Source organism: Lissotriton vulgaris, chromosome 3_1, assembly GCF_964263255.1.
Source record: "Lissotriton vulgaris chromosome 3_1, aLisVul1.2, whole genome shotgun sequence".
NCBI lineage: Eukaryota > Metazoa > Chordata > Amphibia > Caudata > Salamandridae > Lissotriton > Lissotriton vulgaris.
This window is the reverse complement of record NC_141689.1, coordinates 1,170,601,044-1,170,616,741: the sequence shown is the minus strand read 5'-3', so window position 1 is coordinate 1,170,616,741 and position 15,698 is coordinate 1,170,601,044.

The window sequence follows — 15,698 nt, the reverse complement described above, 5'->3', positions numbered from 1 at the left end:
TAATATACGGGCAAACGGTCTACCCTCTCAGAACCTATCTCGAAAAACCTCTTTGAAAATTGACGTTTGTAACATTTGTCAATCGCAAGACATCTCAGCAGAACCATGTCTTTTCATGAATACAAGGGCTCAGCATTAATTTTGATTCTCTGGAGTATGTATGTATTACGTATGACTTTAATGAGGTCAGTGGCGTCACAGAGGCCTCCATAGCAATGCTTGTGTGTGTGTGTGTGGGGGGGGGGGGAGGGGGAGGGGGGTTGTGTAAAAGCTCCCTCGGCCCAGTACCCCAGCCTGAGAGCTCCTGGTTGAGTACCATGCAGGGGGTCCCCTTACGTTTAGTTACGCCACTAAATGAGGTACTTCAACCTGCAAAAGTACCCAGCACATCACGTCTAGTAACTACACAATCAGGAGAGGAGCAGTCTGAAAAACAAGGCATTACAAAGAGGCATGGGGTGGAATCCCAGCTGTGCCGGAAGCTGGCCTCTGAGCAAAGCTATCGACCTGGCAAGTACTATTTTACAAATTAACCCCCGGCAGTACCAGATTTAACAAGTCACTTGAAGGTGATGTCATAGGCTGCGCTCACGCAGAAAAAGCTTTTTTGTGCATGAAGCGATGAGTTACATTATGGCAAGATGAGAAACCTCCATTACGAATCTCAGGGAGGGCAAAGAACGCCCTTAGGGTTAATCGGGGAGGATGTGAAATCTCACTCCTGTTATGCTTCTCCTGTCCGGGAATAACATACAACATTTCATATCCTGCTTGTGTTGTCTTTTTCTCCCTTGGCATTAGAATTTCATGCCAAGACAGGTCACGCTATCATAGTTGCTCTGGCTTTTCATGAAAGATAACGGATAACTGGCGGCACTCGCGGGGCAGTACCTGAAGCCTGTGCTGCATGTGTTCAGGACAGGGCCTGTTTCGTGCTCCGCCTAATTTACACCAAGCTCAACCAGGGGCAGCTAGCAACAAATAAAACTGATGGGCCAAATATTAAACCCACTGATAGTAAATGTTAAAAAAAAAACAGCAATTCCCTTAGGCTCAACGCCACAGCTCTGAATAAATGATGCGCATTTGTAGAGCGCACTGTGTGAGATGTTAGCCTGGCATATGATGTCCACTAGTTCTAGTGGGCACCTTGCACCAGTCTAATCGACCCTCATTGATGGTGGTTGTAAAGTCAACCTTATAGAAAGCTATCCTAGTGGTAGCATGGACCAGCAGTCATCAGGCTAAGACTTCAGAGAGCGTATTAAGCAAGTTATTTTACCAATTATAATCCCTTGAGTACCAAATGAAAGGACACCACACAAGGTATATATCAAATATTTATGTAGTTATTCTAAACACAACCCCTCTGCACTCTTTATGAGGTCAGAGGTACAAATACAATACAACTCTTTGAGTTAATATACAGTAAGTTGCACAGTATACGTTATGCCCTAGGGGCCTCACTAACCATATACTAAAATAGTGGTGTAAGAACCACGAGAGAATTAGAAAGAAGGCCTGGGGCCTTTGGAATCACTGGGGCTACTCTAATCAACCAAAGGTTAGGAAGTAGGAAGCCCACGGGAGACGTGTGCAGTGTCTAAACGCAGACGTGGGTTAATATTGACTTTCTATGGGAAACGTAAAAGTCACAAATATACAATTTAAGGACACTTCCGGATGGTCTAGGATGGAACCCTTTTAAACTATGACACTTCGAGAGTCAAGACCCACGGGAGCACCGGAGTACTCGTGTTAGGTGTCTTTTCGTATTGGGGTTCGTCATCATTTTCAATGGAGAGCTGCAAAGAAGTGCTGCAGGAGACCAGAGGAAAAGTGTCCGGGTGGATCCAAGGGTGGATCGAAGATCTGAAGAACCTGAAAGCAGAAGGGACAGAATCTGGTTCACTAGCCAGTGACCAGGAAGGAACCAGGCGATGTCAGGTGATTTCAGGTGAAGAAGTTGAGTTTGTCTCTTCAGCCACGAGGTCCAGGAGGCATCGACGATGACCATGCGCTGTATTCGAGCTGTCTCACAAAGGATCTAGTTGACTGCTGCGTCGGTATCCCAATTGGACCCAACAAACCTTAGCAACTGCAACCCATGCAGGATGTCAAGATTGGCTCTGTTGCAGATCAGCAAGGTCTGTGGCACTTCTCTTTTGCAGGGAAGCTGGAACAAGCCTGGAGCAACCAGGAAACCAAGTTTGTTGTAAAGAAAAGGCTTCGGGGGGCTCGCTAGCCAATGGGCAAGGAACCAGGAAGACGTGTCAAGCTCAAATGCAAAAGCGGGGACGACGGGACACTCGCGGAGTATGGGGGCCTGGGCTTCAGTGCAAATGGTGCTTCGGGCTGGGGCTTCAAGCACCCCAGAGCACAACTTCGAGATACCTCGTAAAAGGAGTGCAGCCTGCAACATGTAGGATGCCCACGAGTTCCGGTCCCACGTCTCCCGTGTCCGCCGCGTGTCTAGGCTTTGCTGTGGGTGTGGGTCGGGGTCAGAGATGTCTGGAAGTCCATGACCTGTGTCACTGATTCTTCGGGATCCGGCGGGAGCCTCGAAAATGCAGACCGGCAAAGTTGCTTGTTTGAACAGGGTGGTCACTACTTGACCACAAGGGAGATGTCTTCCGTCTTCCAGTCAAAATGGAATGTCGAAGGTCCAGGATTCTGTATCAAAGTTTCATCCAGGGTAATCTAAAGTCCTAGGGACACAGCTCCCATACTTATACTAAGTTTGTTGGCTGGACTACCTGAAAAGGTCCCTCCTGTGGGTGGACCTGGGCAGGGGGTGGTTACACCCCTTCCCTTTGTCTAGTTTCACGCCAGAGCTGGGGCTGAGTGCCCCAGCAACTAGTTTGAACCGTGCTATGCATGGAGCACCTTGTGTGCCCCAGGCAGTGTCTGGAAAGCATTCACTGAATGCAGCCCTCCCTGCCTCGATACACTACAAGCCTGTCTGGGGAGGTGCTGGCACATCCCTGGACAGGAAACTTATTGTCTAAGCCTCCCCTGCCAGAGTTTCGTCCAGCAGCAGGAGGTCAGACTCATGTCTGTGGCAGCAGCATCCATTTTGTGATGCTGGGGCTCTGTTTACCTTAAATCGGGTTTAACAGTAACTACATGTCTACTCCCTCTAGAAGGGTCGAATGCTAACCCCGCCGCCAGGACTGGCAGGGGGGGTAGCATTCCAAAGTGCTTGACACCTTACACAACATGGTTTGATAAAGCCAAACCAAAGTTAGCAATAACTGCGAGGATTATAATGCACTTAAGAGTATATGGTATGGCTATATCATAGAATAGCTATAAGGATATGGTTCCGAAAGCTGCAGAGGGGCGCAGCTCATGCTAGGGCTCCCTCTCACATAAAACAAATCACTCTGCCTCCAGGATTGTTAAGGCCTGCCATAGGAGTGACTTATAGGTGTATATGTGTCTATATGTATATATAGATATAGGTATACTATATCTAAGTAAGGGGTGATTACACCACCTTACCCAAGCTGTGTGAACAGACCTGTGGTGTCAGTTTGGAAGACAAACCAGGGGTGGCACAATACATGCTGCGGCCCCTAGTAGGCCTAAGGTGCACCTATGCCCTGGGTACCTATGGTACACTATACAGGGGCTCACAAGGGTGACCCAGTAACCAATCTGGTATGTACCTAAAGTACATGGAGTCCATTTTATAGAGAAAGCAGAGAGACTGGGGGCCCCAATAGCAGGGTTCCAGGCCAACTAAGTCGAAAACCAGCAAAACACCAGGAAAAAAGTGGGGGTAACCATATAGTCAGATATCCACCTTCCTACACCCCCCCCCCTCCAAACGAAAGGAGATAAGGCTATCCTTGTCCAGGTAAACCTATATTGACTAAGTGGCCATATAAGGAAGTACCTGCACTAGCATGGTTACCCCCTGTCTTATGGTCCACTAAGCAATCCCACACCCTAAGGGTATCATAGGGTCTCCAACGCGCTTTATAAATGTTCTTTTCATTTCATTCATTCATTTCATTCACCATAGGGAATCTCAACCTGTGGGTTGTTTTGGCAAAGTAAAAGGCTGGTGCATGGATGGAGTACGGAAGTGAGGCTCCACTAGGGTTGGGCTCAGCTTCCTCCAATCACTATCCACCATGCATGCCTTTCTTTTCATGACTGAGTTGTACTGTGCTCTCAGGGTCAACCTTTGGCTACCTACAGCTGGAGGTTGGGTCCCTTTGGTTGGACCACTGGAAGGACAGGTCAGGTTTGGGACCACGGGGTCCCAGGTTTGACTGTGTCCAACAGAGTCCATATGGGGGAGGTTCCTACACAAGGGTAAGGGAGATCCCTCAGAGTGTTGAGGAATTTTCATTTGGCTAGGGCTACTAGACTGGGTGCCCTAATCTGCTGCTGGGGGGGTTTCCTCTGGACAGGGAGCCCTTTGGGGTCCACCGGGCTCCCTGACCTCTACAACCCTGGGCTGGTTGAGGCAGGGTAGAGAGGGGCAGGTTACCTGCTCCAGGCTGGGTACCACCTTGGAAGAGTCCACTGACATCAGGGGCTCTGCCAGGCCAGACCTGACTACCTCTGGGGCAGTTCCTTCACAGGGGTAGGGTCAGTTCCCTGAGGAGGCTGACCCTCACCTAAACTCTGGTGGGGGGAAGACTTTTCTTCCTTCCCAATGCTCTCTGTCTGAGTGGGGTGATCCATAGTTTCAGGCTACACAACACAAAAATCTGTCTGCGTTTGGGCTGTGACCATCACAGCCCTACCAACCTTTTCGGAAAGGCCTACCATTTTGGAATGGGATTCTTTTTCAATCTCAGCCCAGGCTGAGATCTCAAGATCATTGCCCAGTAAACAATCTACAGGCAAGTTTGTGGACACTGCCACTCTCTTTGGGCCAGTGAGACATCCCCAGCTGAGATCTATTACCGCCATGGCATGATCTGACCGGACTCCCCCAATATTGGTCACCTGGTATGTGAACCCAGGTAAAAGCTGTTCTAAGGGGATTAGTCTCTCTGTCACCATCGTGATACTAGCCCCTGTGTCCCTATAGGCCACAGCTGTCTGACCATTGATGTGGGTTGCTGTCTGTACTTGCCCAAGGTATTGGGACAAGCAGTGAAGTTGGCAAACCCCATGCCACCATCACATACTAGAGTTGCTATAGTAGGGGACCTGGTTAGGCCAGAGTCCACATGAGTTCCCCAGGAATACCCAACCAAAGTTTGGGGGGTACTCCCACCACCTGGGGGATTACTGCTAGTAGTAACAGGAGGTGTTGGGGTATTACTTGGAGGAATATTTTCCTTATTTCTGGCTTTTGGGCAATTGCTGTCATTTTTCCAGTGACCAGGTTGCTTACATATATAGCAATAAGGTTTCTTCACATTAGAGGAAGGAGTTTGGGACCCACCCCCTCCGAGGATTTTTGGGACCCTGTTGTGGATTTATCTTTAGACTTAACCCCACCTTTCTCTTGTGGTTTGGTAGAATATTTCTTCTGGTCACCACCCTGATGTTTTGGTTCTGACCCATTTGCCTGCATTAGTTCCCAATTCTTTGGGGGGGGAGGTCAGATCAGAGTCCACCAGGTGCTGGTGTAGAAGCTGATTTTGACAATTATTAAGGATCTGCTCCCTCATAATCAAATTATACAATCCTGTAAAGTCTTGTACTTTGCTGCCCAGTAACCAGGCCTCCAGAGACTTAGTAACCCAATCTACAAATTCAGTCCAGTCCTGAGTCTGTGTCTTCTGGCTGTCTCTGAATAGCAACCTATACTGCTCTGTGGTTAAGCCAAACCCATCTATCAGAGCACTCCTCAGAAATGTGAAGTCGTCAGCATCCTCTTTTCTAACAGTGAGGAGCTTATCTCTACCTTTGTTTGCAAAGGAGAGCCACTAGATTGCGGCCCACTGCTCTTTGGGTACCTTCTGTACTTTGCAGGGCTTCTCCAAAGCAGTTATCCATTTGTGGATGTCATCCCTAATCTGATAGGGAGGGACAATCTTGTTTAGGTTTCTATGGTCATAAGACCTTTCCCTACCACTAGGGTTGTTGCTGCCACCAGTGGGCTCTAGCCCACACAATTTCTTCTCTCTTTCAAGAGCCAAGGTCTCTTTTGCAGGGGCAACGTCTTGCCTCTTGATCCTCAGCTTGACTTCTCTCATCCTAGCTTTATGCTCTCTTTTCTGACGGGAAGTCATCCTCCTCTGAGCAGACGCATTGGACACTAATGATGAGTCAGAATGCTGAGATCCACTGGAAAGGGATCTGGGCCTTCTAATCCCACCATTAGGCCTAGCTGGGGGGTTAGAGGGAGGCCTTCCTAGGCCCTCTCCACCTCCAGTTACTCCTGTGTGGCCCAGGTTAGGTTCATCAACCTCTTCCTGGTCAGCATCCACATCATCATCAGAGACCACTGGGTCATCCCCATTAGGAGACTCTGATGAGGGATGCCCCCCTCCCCACTACCTTGGCTACTTGGGTCTGATGCATTTGCTACATCATGTTCCACTAAGATTTCTACCAGGTGGTTTAAGGTTGGGCTCTGTCCTTGTGTTAACTTTCTGACCACACACAAGCTTCTCAATTCTTGAAAAGAGAATGTGTCATACTTAGAAGGCAACCTTGGGTTGTCTTCTGGCAGAGGTCCACTAAGCCCTGCTTACAAGGACATGGCTAGTGTGGTGTGGTGTGTGCACCTACCTACACTACTTGTTTCCTACTAGAACCTCTCTAGGAGTTGTAGTCAGGGTGTGCTAAGACCTCACCATCTACAACTGCTAAGTTCAGTAGAACTTATGTATGTTAGACTTGATTCATATGTATCTACAGGTACCTTGATATGAACTTTTAAATGATATTCTCAAGATTATTTGGTAAAACAATGCAAGCTCTTATCCCTTCCACTGCACACCAATGTGAGAAGTTAGCCTGGCATATGATGTCCACTAGTTCTAGTGAGCACCTTGCACCAGTCTAATTGACCCTCATTGATGGTGGTTGTAAAGTCAACCTTATAGAAAGCTATCCTAGTGGTAGCATGGACCAGCAGTCATCAGGCTAAGACTTCAGAGAGCGTATTAAGCAAGTTGTTTTACCAATTATAATCCCTTGAGTACCAAATGAAAGGACACCACACAAGGTATATATCAAATATATATGTATTTATTCTAAACACAACCCCTCTGCACTCTTTATGCGGTCAGAGGTAAAAATACAATACAAGTCATTGAGTTAATATACGATAAGTTGCACAGTATATGTTATGCCCTAAGGACCTCACCAACCATATACTAAAGTAGTGGTATAAGAACCACGAGAGAATTAGAAAGCAGGCCTGGGGCCTGTGGAATCACTGGGGCTACTCTAATCAACCAAAGGTTAGGAAGTAGGAGGCCCATGGGAGACGTGTGCAGTGTCTAAACACAGACGCGGGTCACCATTGACTTTCTATGGGAAACGTAAAAGTTACAAATATACAATTTAAGGACACTTCCGGGTTGGACTAGGATGGAACCCTTTCAAAATAGGACACTTCGAGAGTCAAGAACCATGGGAGTACTGAAGTACTCGTGTTACCTCACCCAGGGAAGCCGGGTGCATAGGTGTCTTTTCGTGTCGGGTTTCGTCGTCGTGTTCAATGAAGAGCTGCAAAGAAGTGCTGCAGGCGACCAGAGGAAAAGTGTCCGGGTGGAACTAAGGGTGGATCAAAGATCTGAAGAACCTGAAAGCAGAAGGGACAGAGTCTGGGTCACTAGCCAGTGACCAGGAAGGAACTAGGAAGGAACAAGGGGATGTCGGGTGATTTCAGGTGAAGTCGAGTTTGTCTCTTCAGCCACGAGGTCCAGGAGGCATTGATGATAACCAGGTGCTAGATTCAAGCTGTCCCACAAAGGATCTATTTGACTGCGGTTTCGGTATCCGGATTGGACCCAACAAGCCTTGGGAACCGCAACCCAAGCAGGATATCAAGATTGGCTCCGTTGCAGACCAGCAAGGTCTGTGGTGCTTCTCATTTAGGGAAGCTGGAGCAAGCCTGTAGCAACCAGGAAAGCAAGCTTGTTGTAATGAAAAGTCTTCGGGGGGCTCACTAGCCAACGGGCAAGGAACCGGGAAGACGCGTCAAGCTCAAATGCAAAAGCGGGGCTCATGGACACTCGCAGAGTGTGGGGCCTGGACTTCAGTGCAAATGGTGCTCGGGCTGGGGCTTCAAGCACCCCAAAGCACAACTTCGAGATATCTTGTAGAAGGAGTGCAGCTTGCAACATGCAGGATGTCCAGGAGTTCCGGTCCCACGTCTCTCGTTTCCGCCACGTGTCTCAGCTTTGCTGTGGGCGTGGGTCGGGGTCAGAGATGTCTGGAAGTCTGTGTCCTGTGTCGCAGTTTCTTTGGGATCTGGCGGGAGCCTCGAAAATGCAGACCGGCAAAGTTGCTGTTGGTGCCTGTTTGAACAGGGTGGTCACACCTTGACCACGAGGGAGATATCTTCCGTATTCCAGTCGAAATGGAATGTTGAAGGTCCAGGATTCTGTATTTAAGTTTCGTCCAGGTTAATCTAAAGTCCTAGGGACACAGCTCCCATACGTATACTAAGTTTGTGGGCTGGTCTACATGAAAAGGTCCCTACTATGGGTGGACCTGGGCAGGGGGTGGTTACACCCCCTTCCCTTTGTCCAGTTTCGCGGCAGAGCTGGGGCTGAGTGCCCCAGCAACTGGTTTGAACCGGGCTATGCATGGAGCACCTTGAGTGCCCCAGGCAGTGTCTGGAAAGCATTCTCTGAATGCAGCCCTCCCTGCCCCAATACACTAAAAGCCTGTCTGGGGAGGTGCTGGCACCTCCCTGGACCGGAAACCTATTGTTCAAGCCTTCCCTGCCGGAGTTTCATCCAGCAGTAGGAAGTCAGACTTGTGTCTGTGGTAGCAGCATCCATTTTGTGATGATGGGGCTCTGTTTTACTTTAACCGGGTTTAACAGAAACTACATGTCTTCTCCCTCTAAAAGGGTGGAATGCTACCCCCGCTGCCAGGACTGGCAGGGGGGTAGTATTCCAAAGTGTTTGACACCTTACAATGCATGTTTTGATAAAGCCAAAATAAAGTTAGCATTAACCACGAGGATTATAATGCACTTAAGAGTATATGGTATGGTTATATCATAGAACAGCTAAAAGGAGATGGTTCCAAAGGCTGCAGAGGGGCTCAGCTCATGCTAGGGCACCCTCTCACATAAAACCAAGCACTCTGCCTCCAGGATTGTTAAGGCCTGCCATAGGAGTGACTTATAGGTGTATATGTGTCTATATGTATAGATAGATATAGGTATACTATATCTAAGTAAGGGGTGATTACACCACCTTACCCAGGCTGTGTGAACAGACCTGTGGTGTCAGCTTGGAAGGCAAACCAGAGGTGGCACAATATATGCTGTAGCCCCTGGTAGGCCTAAGGTGCACCTATGCCCTGAGTACCTATGGTACAGGGAACACGTATGCACCAGTAACACTATGCCCCCCCCAGGGTACTTTAGTGCAGTCTGAGTCCGTGACCATTACAGGGACTAACATAGCTCCCAACAAAAAAAAAAGAGTCGGTAGCGGCCAGAAGGGGGGACGTCCAAAAACCTCTAAGAAATTTAAATCAAAAATTCATAATGCATTAAAACAAAAAACTGGTATGGTAACGTCAGTTAACCAAAATCCAACTTATATTAATCTGCCGCCCAAATGTCTACCTTATGTAGGTGTGTAACTGGAGTTCCGCAGCTTAAGGCTGGCAAATTGGAATCTTACCACGAACTCAAAAAATAAAACTACCTATTGGTTGAATAAGAACAGACCGCTCCCGAGCCAATTTGATGGTCAGGTCCTTCTCGTAAGAAGGGTAAATTGGGTTGGCAACAGGATCAAGGATATCTCTGTGGACTGTATCCCTGTAAATTTTAGGGACGTACGTGTTGCGAGGTTCATATGCAATCAACAGTTTGGCCAGGATTGTAGTGGAATTGGCACCTATGATCTGAGACACTTCCACTTGCAATCTGCCTACACGCAGCACACACAGAATCCCCATTATCCATTCTGGGGGGGGGGGGGCGCAAGGTGGGCCTACTTCTAACAATCACTTTAACAATCACTTTACCAACATAGCACCCGTCCTTAACAGAAGCCCTGACTTTTACATGATGGATCATGGATTTTGACATGGTGACTACTGTCCCCTTAATTTGTCATTAAATGCCATTGATAGGATTTGGTCTACTGGTAGCAGGATGTTTGTAGAACAGCAAGGGATCTTTCAAACCTTTAGAACCATCAATTAACCAGAGCAGCTGTGGGAGCCCTAAGAGAGAGGGAAAACATCAGGAGACTGTAATTGGGATCGGAGTAAATGGCACTCAGGCCATTTGCGTCGAATCCCATGGAATCAGTCCGACCCAGCCAGATCAACTCCCTAGGCTGGGAACTACTCCTAGCTCGCAGGCTATTACTCTGTTGCACCCGGCAACAGACCTTACTGGGTTACGAGACAGCTCATATCTAGCACCAATACATATATCCCAAGATTTAGCTGTAGTAGATCCCCCTATAAAGATCCTAAGCTGGAATATAGCGAGCATTTCTAAGAAATTAGATCTGCCAGATTGGAATATCTTGGTTGAATCTCATACAATCAGTATTTTCTAGGAGACCTGGAGCCTGATGCCCCACTATAAAGTCGGCTATACCACCTTTTTCTTACCAGCAGTATCCCCACCCGCAGGGAGAGGCTGCCTTTCAGGTGGGCTCCTAATATGGGTTAGCATTTCCCTGGGATGTAGCACCAAGCAAATGCAATGTAATTCCCCTGACATCTTAAGGATCTCAGTAAGTGGTGCACGGAGAGGGAGAACTATGGAAAACTTTAATATATATGCCCGAGGCACTAAAGGTGGCGCTCCATCCCCCATATTCACACTACTAGAAAACGAACTCATGCAATGCCACCACAGCACGCACGTCCTGGTTGCAGGGAACTTCAATTGTACATTTGATCCCCTTGCGGCAGAGGACATCCTAGATATCGCAGAGGATGATGCTAGGAGGAGTATCCCTACACTTGCAATCCAAACGATAAAGAGGTGGTCGCAACAGGCTATACAGTTGAATACACTAGTCACGGAATTTGGCTTAAGAGCAGCAAACGGTAGAACTGTTTCAGATCGAACTGGGGCCCACAGGTATAATAGGGTTAATCATTCCACAATGATTGATTGTAGTCTCCTTGATTTTATGCTTTGGCGCTTCATGCAGGACATGGAAGTTCCCCCGACTACCGATAGTGATCACACTCTACTTTCTTTGAGTCTACACCCTCTGTGGCCGTGTGAGCACGGTCCTGTAGCATTAATTGAAACAATGTCAACCTTAGATGTTCGTCCATCCAATTGTGGGAGGCGCCTGAAATGGTGCTAAGTTGCTTTGGATGAGGGGAACGTCAAGAATATTGGTGCCCTCTTGCTAGCAGCACAGACTAAGTTGGATATAACCCCTGCAGATCGATGTGATCCATCTTGGGTATGGGTAATATTTCAAGACACCATTAAAGCGATGGGTAATCTATTTTTAGTCCAAAATAAAGGTGTGGCACAGAGAGAGCCCCATAAGCCTAATGGGAAAGACGGCTGGAATACAACAAAATGCTGACATAAGAAATCTGCATTAATCAAGGCAGTTAAATGCAAGTCCCAAGTGCTGATCCAGTTGGCCAGGAAAGAGTATAAGTGGACTGTTTTAGAAGCAACAAAAGAGTGGGAGGACCAGTATTGGCAAGCACTTAAGGAGGCTAGCATTGGGAGAGATGCTGGCCGCTTCTGGAGTATTATAAGATCTAAGAATAGACCTGTTAATGACCTTATAACGTGCAATATTGCTAGCCAAACTTGGTTCGACCATTTCTCAAAACTGTACTCGTGTCCACAGGGTGGCTTAAATGAGTCCATTTCTCAAAGCTTCTCAGCAACCTTGGGGGAACCTAATAGCTACCCATTTACAGAGAAAGAAGTGGAAAATGTGATTAAGTGCATTGTGCCACATAAAGCAAAAGGTACCGATGGTATCCCCGGAGACCTTCTTCATTCTGACCTTCCCAAATGGAGAAAGCTTATTTCCATCTTAATTAACGCCATTGATAACGGTGCCACAATCCGTGAGTCGTGGAAGGGGGCAGAGGTCGTCCCAATCTTTAAAAAGAGGCACAGGGGCGACCCTGCCAATTACCGTCCAATAAGCCTGATCGACTCCACCCAGAAGGTTGTCGGGAAGGTGGTACTCGAGAGAATTTTGCAATGGGCTGATGAAAATAAAATCCTCTCGAATACCAAGCGGGATTTAGGGCTGGCACTGGGACTATAGAGTAGGCATTTAGATTGCTACTTATTTATTGAAAAGTGGTTCTTATAGGAAAAGGCAGTCTTTACCTCGCGTTTATTGATCTAAAGACTGCCTTCGACCTGGTGCCCCGGGAACGTTTATGGGGAGTGTCATCGGAAATGGGGATTCCCTCAAACATTCTGTCAATATTAGTGATGCTCCACGATGGTAACTTCGCTCAAGTGAGGTGGGGCCCACAGGGGCAGAAGACAAATAAAATTTCAGTGAATAGGGGTGTCCGCCAGGGATGTGTTCTTGCTCCCACTCTGTTCTCACTTTACGTGAACGGTGTGGTGAAGCACCTGCTGAAAAGTCCATCTGATGCACCATCCCTGGCGGGCGAGCGTATTCCAACTCTCCTATTCGCTGATGACACCCTCCTCATCTCTAAGTCCCCTGTGGGCCTCCAGAGCCTCCTATACAGTTTCCAGTCCTTCTGTATCCTGAGAGGGCTTATAAAAAACACAGATAAGACCTAGTATTTGGCACTGAACCCACCAAAAAAGCTTGGCAGGCCCCCAGTCTTGAACCTTGTATCATTGGAAAGGGTTACCGTTTTGATTATCTTGGCATACGCATTTCCGATACCATGCAGTGGAACCCTCACACACATAAAATGCTTTTATGCCATAAAAGGGTAGTGGGGGCCATCCTCAATGAACAACGCTCTTCATCAACTAGACCCATCGCCCCGGTTATCGAAATATACAAGGCAAGAGGAGTAAGCTCGGCCCTATACGGAGCCGAACTGTGGGGTAAAAATGATATGGAACAGTTAATAAGATCTGAAAATAAGTTCCTTAAAGATCTAATGGCACTCTCTCAGAGCACCCCTTCGGTCCCACTGTTACTTGATCTGGGGTGTCATTCGATTAATGATCTGGCGAAAGTCCGACCGCTCTTATTATGGGCTCGGCTGTGGCGAGTGCCGAAGCTAGCAAAGTATGCGGAGGGTCTGTCGGAAGTAATGTCCATGATGGGATGGCATAAAATTAAGTGGCTTAAAGATGTCAAATCATTGCTTTGTGATTTGGGCCTCACCGATGCATGGGGAAATAGATCTGCCCCACCAAAAGCAGTATTGAAGAAACTTTATTGGAGTTGGGTATCTAGTAAATGCAACTCTGATCCTAAATTAGGCAGAATAACCGATGACTTTTTGAGGATCAAGGATGTTGCATTTTGTGAACCCTATCTTGACATTATCCAGAAGCCCTTTGATAGGGCTTTGTATTTCAAATTTAGGGCTGGTATACCACCAATACGTGAATTGACTGCCCGTTGGAAAGTCCCTTTTCAAAAATCCTCTTTTTGCCCAATTTGCGAGTCTAGAATAGAATCAATGTCACATATCCTGTTCGCATGTCCGGCATATAAATCACTGAGGAACTGCTGGCTTAAACCGTTATGTAGAGAACTGGGTAAAAGACACCATTCTGTAGCGCAGCGCATTTTTAAGTCTGATACCCGATTATTGTATTATGTGGTCTACCGAAGTTTTTGAGATGGGACTGGCCCATCAGACCGAAAAGGCTACGAGAAAATATTTAATCTGTGATTTTACTGTTATGTGCAAGTAGTTCTTACTTTGCTACTTTGCGATTTATCCTTGATGTAATATGTGTACTTTTTAAGAAAAATTGTAAGAAGTTGGCACCTAGGTGTTCATGTTGATGAAAGTTGAATATTCTCATGATGTTAAAGTATTGTTTTATGTTCATGCTATTAAGATATGTTTTTATCGAAATAAAGCCTTAGAAAGAAAGTATAGAAGGACCCAGATATCCATGCTGCTGGGGCACTTAGCAAAACACACAAGATGATGAAAGGAATGTTGCACAATGGCAAAACATTCACCCCCAGTCACAGATCTGGGTTTAATCCATTGTTATTATGCTCACCAAGCCACCCCAGTTCAGACATGGCCATATGCAAATCAGTCTTGGCCCTGTGCCTCATGGGAACAGTCCAGCCTGAACTGCCAAGCCATGTCTTCCCTAGACCGGAATCAAGCATCCTAGGACCGGTTTCTGGCTATCAGCCGTCCTCAGCCAGGATAGCTTGACTCCAGTGGCGAAGTGAGCACAGGGCCCACGTCTTGGCATACCCTTCCCACATAGGGGCACTTAGGGCAGGGGTTCATGTCTGTCTCCATTCAGGGGAAACTTCAGTCCCAACAGGAGTCGGAATTTTAATGCTTTCCATTGTGTGTTCAAAATCCCAGCACACAAGGTGGTATTAGCTTCAATACCAGCATTGGCTTATGCTGTTATGCATGCAATTAAGCCACTTCTCACCTATGCTTTGAATGTTTAAGATAAAATCCAGTCCATTTAAAAAACGGATTATTTCACAGCTAAATACAAAAGTAAATTCTACTCACATATTTTGTAAGTGTTTACTCTTTTATTAACATTATACATTAAAGGAAAACTTGGGAATGCAAGTCATGTTGCCTTTTCTGTAGTGCAAAGTTGAATATCTACCTTCATGACACAAAAAAAGGAAGAACTTGGGCAGCAACAGCACATTGTTTCAGAACACACATAATACGCAAAGAAAGGTTTCAGACGGAGGAGGCACATCAAAAGTTTGTCTCCTGCCTGCCCCCATGCTGCCCTGGGGATCACCACCTCCCCAGAGCATTCAACAATTATGAGTGGGGGGCATCGTGCCCCCCCCCCAAGCTCCAATGACCACCACCTCTCCAGGACTTTAAATAGTTTAAAAAAGTGGGGGAACTCATGTCCCCCCCACACTGCCCCAGGGACCACCACCTCCCTGGAGCATAGATTATGTAAATACGGGGACCTGTTGTGCTGGGAACTCACTGAGGCTTAGAATATTTTGGAGGGGTGCCATGCACCCCCCCTCCTGGAGCCCACCATGGCCCGGGGGAGCACCACCCACCACAGCTGGCTCCAGCAATATCCTGGGATGCCCAACCCTGGAACATTGCAGTTTGCTATGGCAGCTCCCTCCCTGCCATAGCAAACTTCTGCATGGAAAACTGCTCTCGCTTCCACAATGCGAAGCATTGTTGCTTTTGGGGTGTGGGAGCCAGCAGGAACGGCTGGGGCATTGGCCCTCAGTAAGGTCACTGAATGGACACATTGTTATCACAGGAACATTAAATTGGAACCAAATTGCCTTTCATACTACAAAACTGACACCTTTTGTTTCTTCAAGCAAACTTCTATATACTATTTCTGGTAAAAAAATTGTATTTGTGATTTTGTCTAAATGGATCTTCAGCATTTTAAACATCATTCAACATGCAAGAGT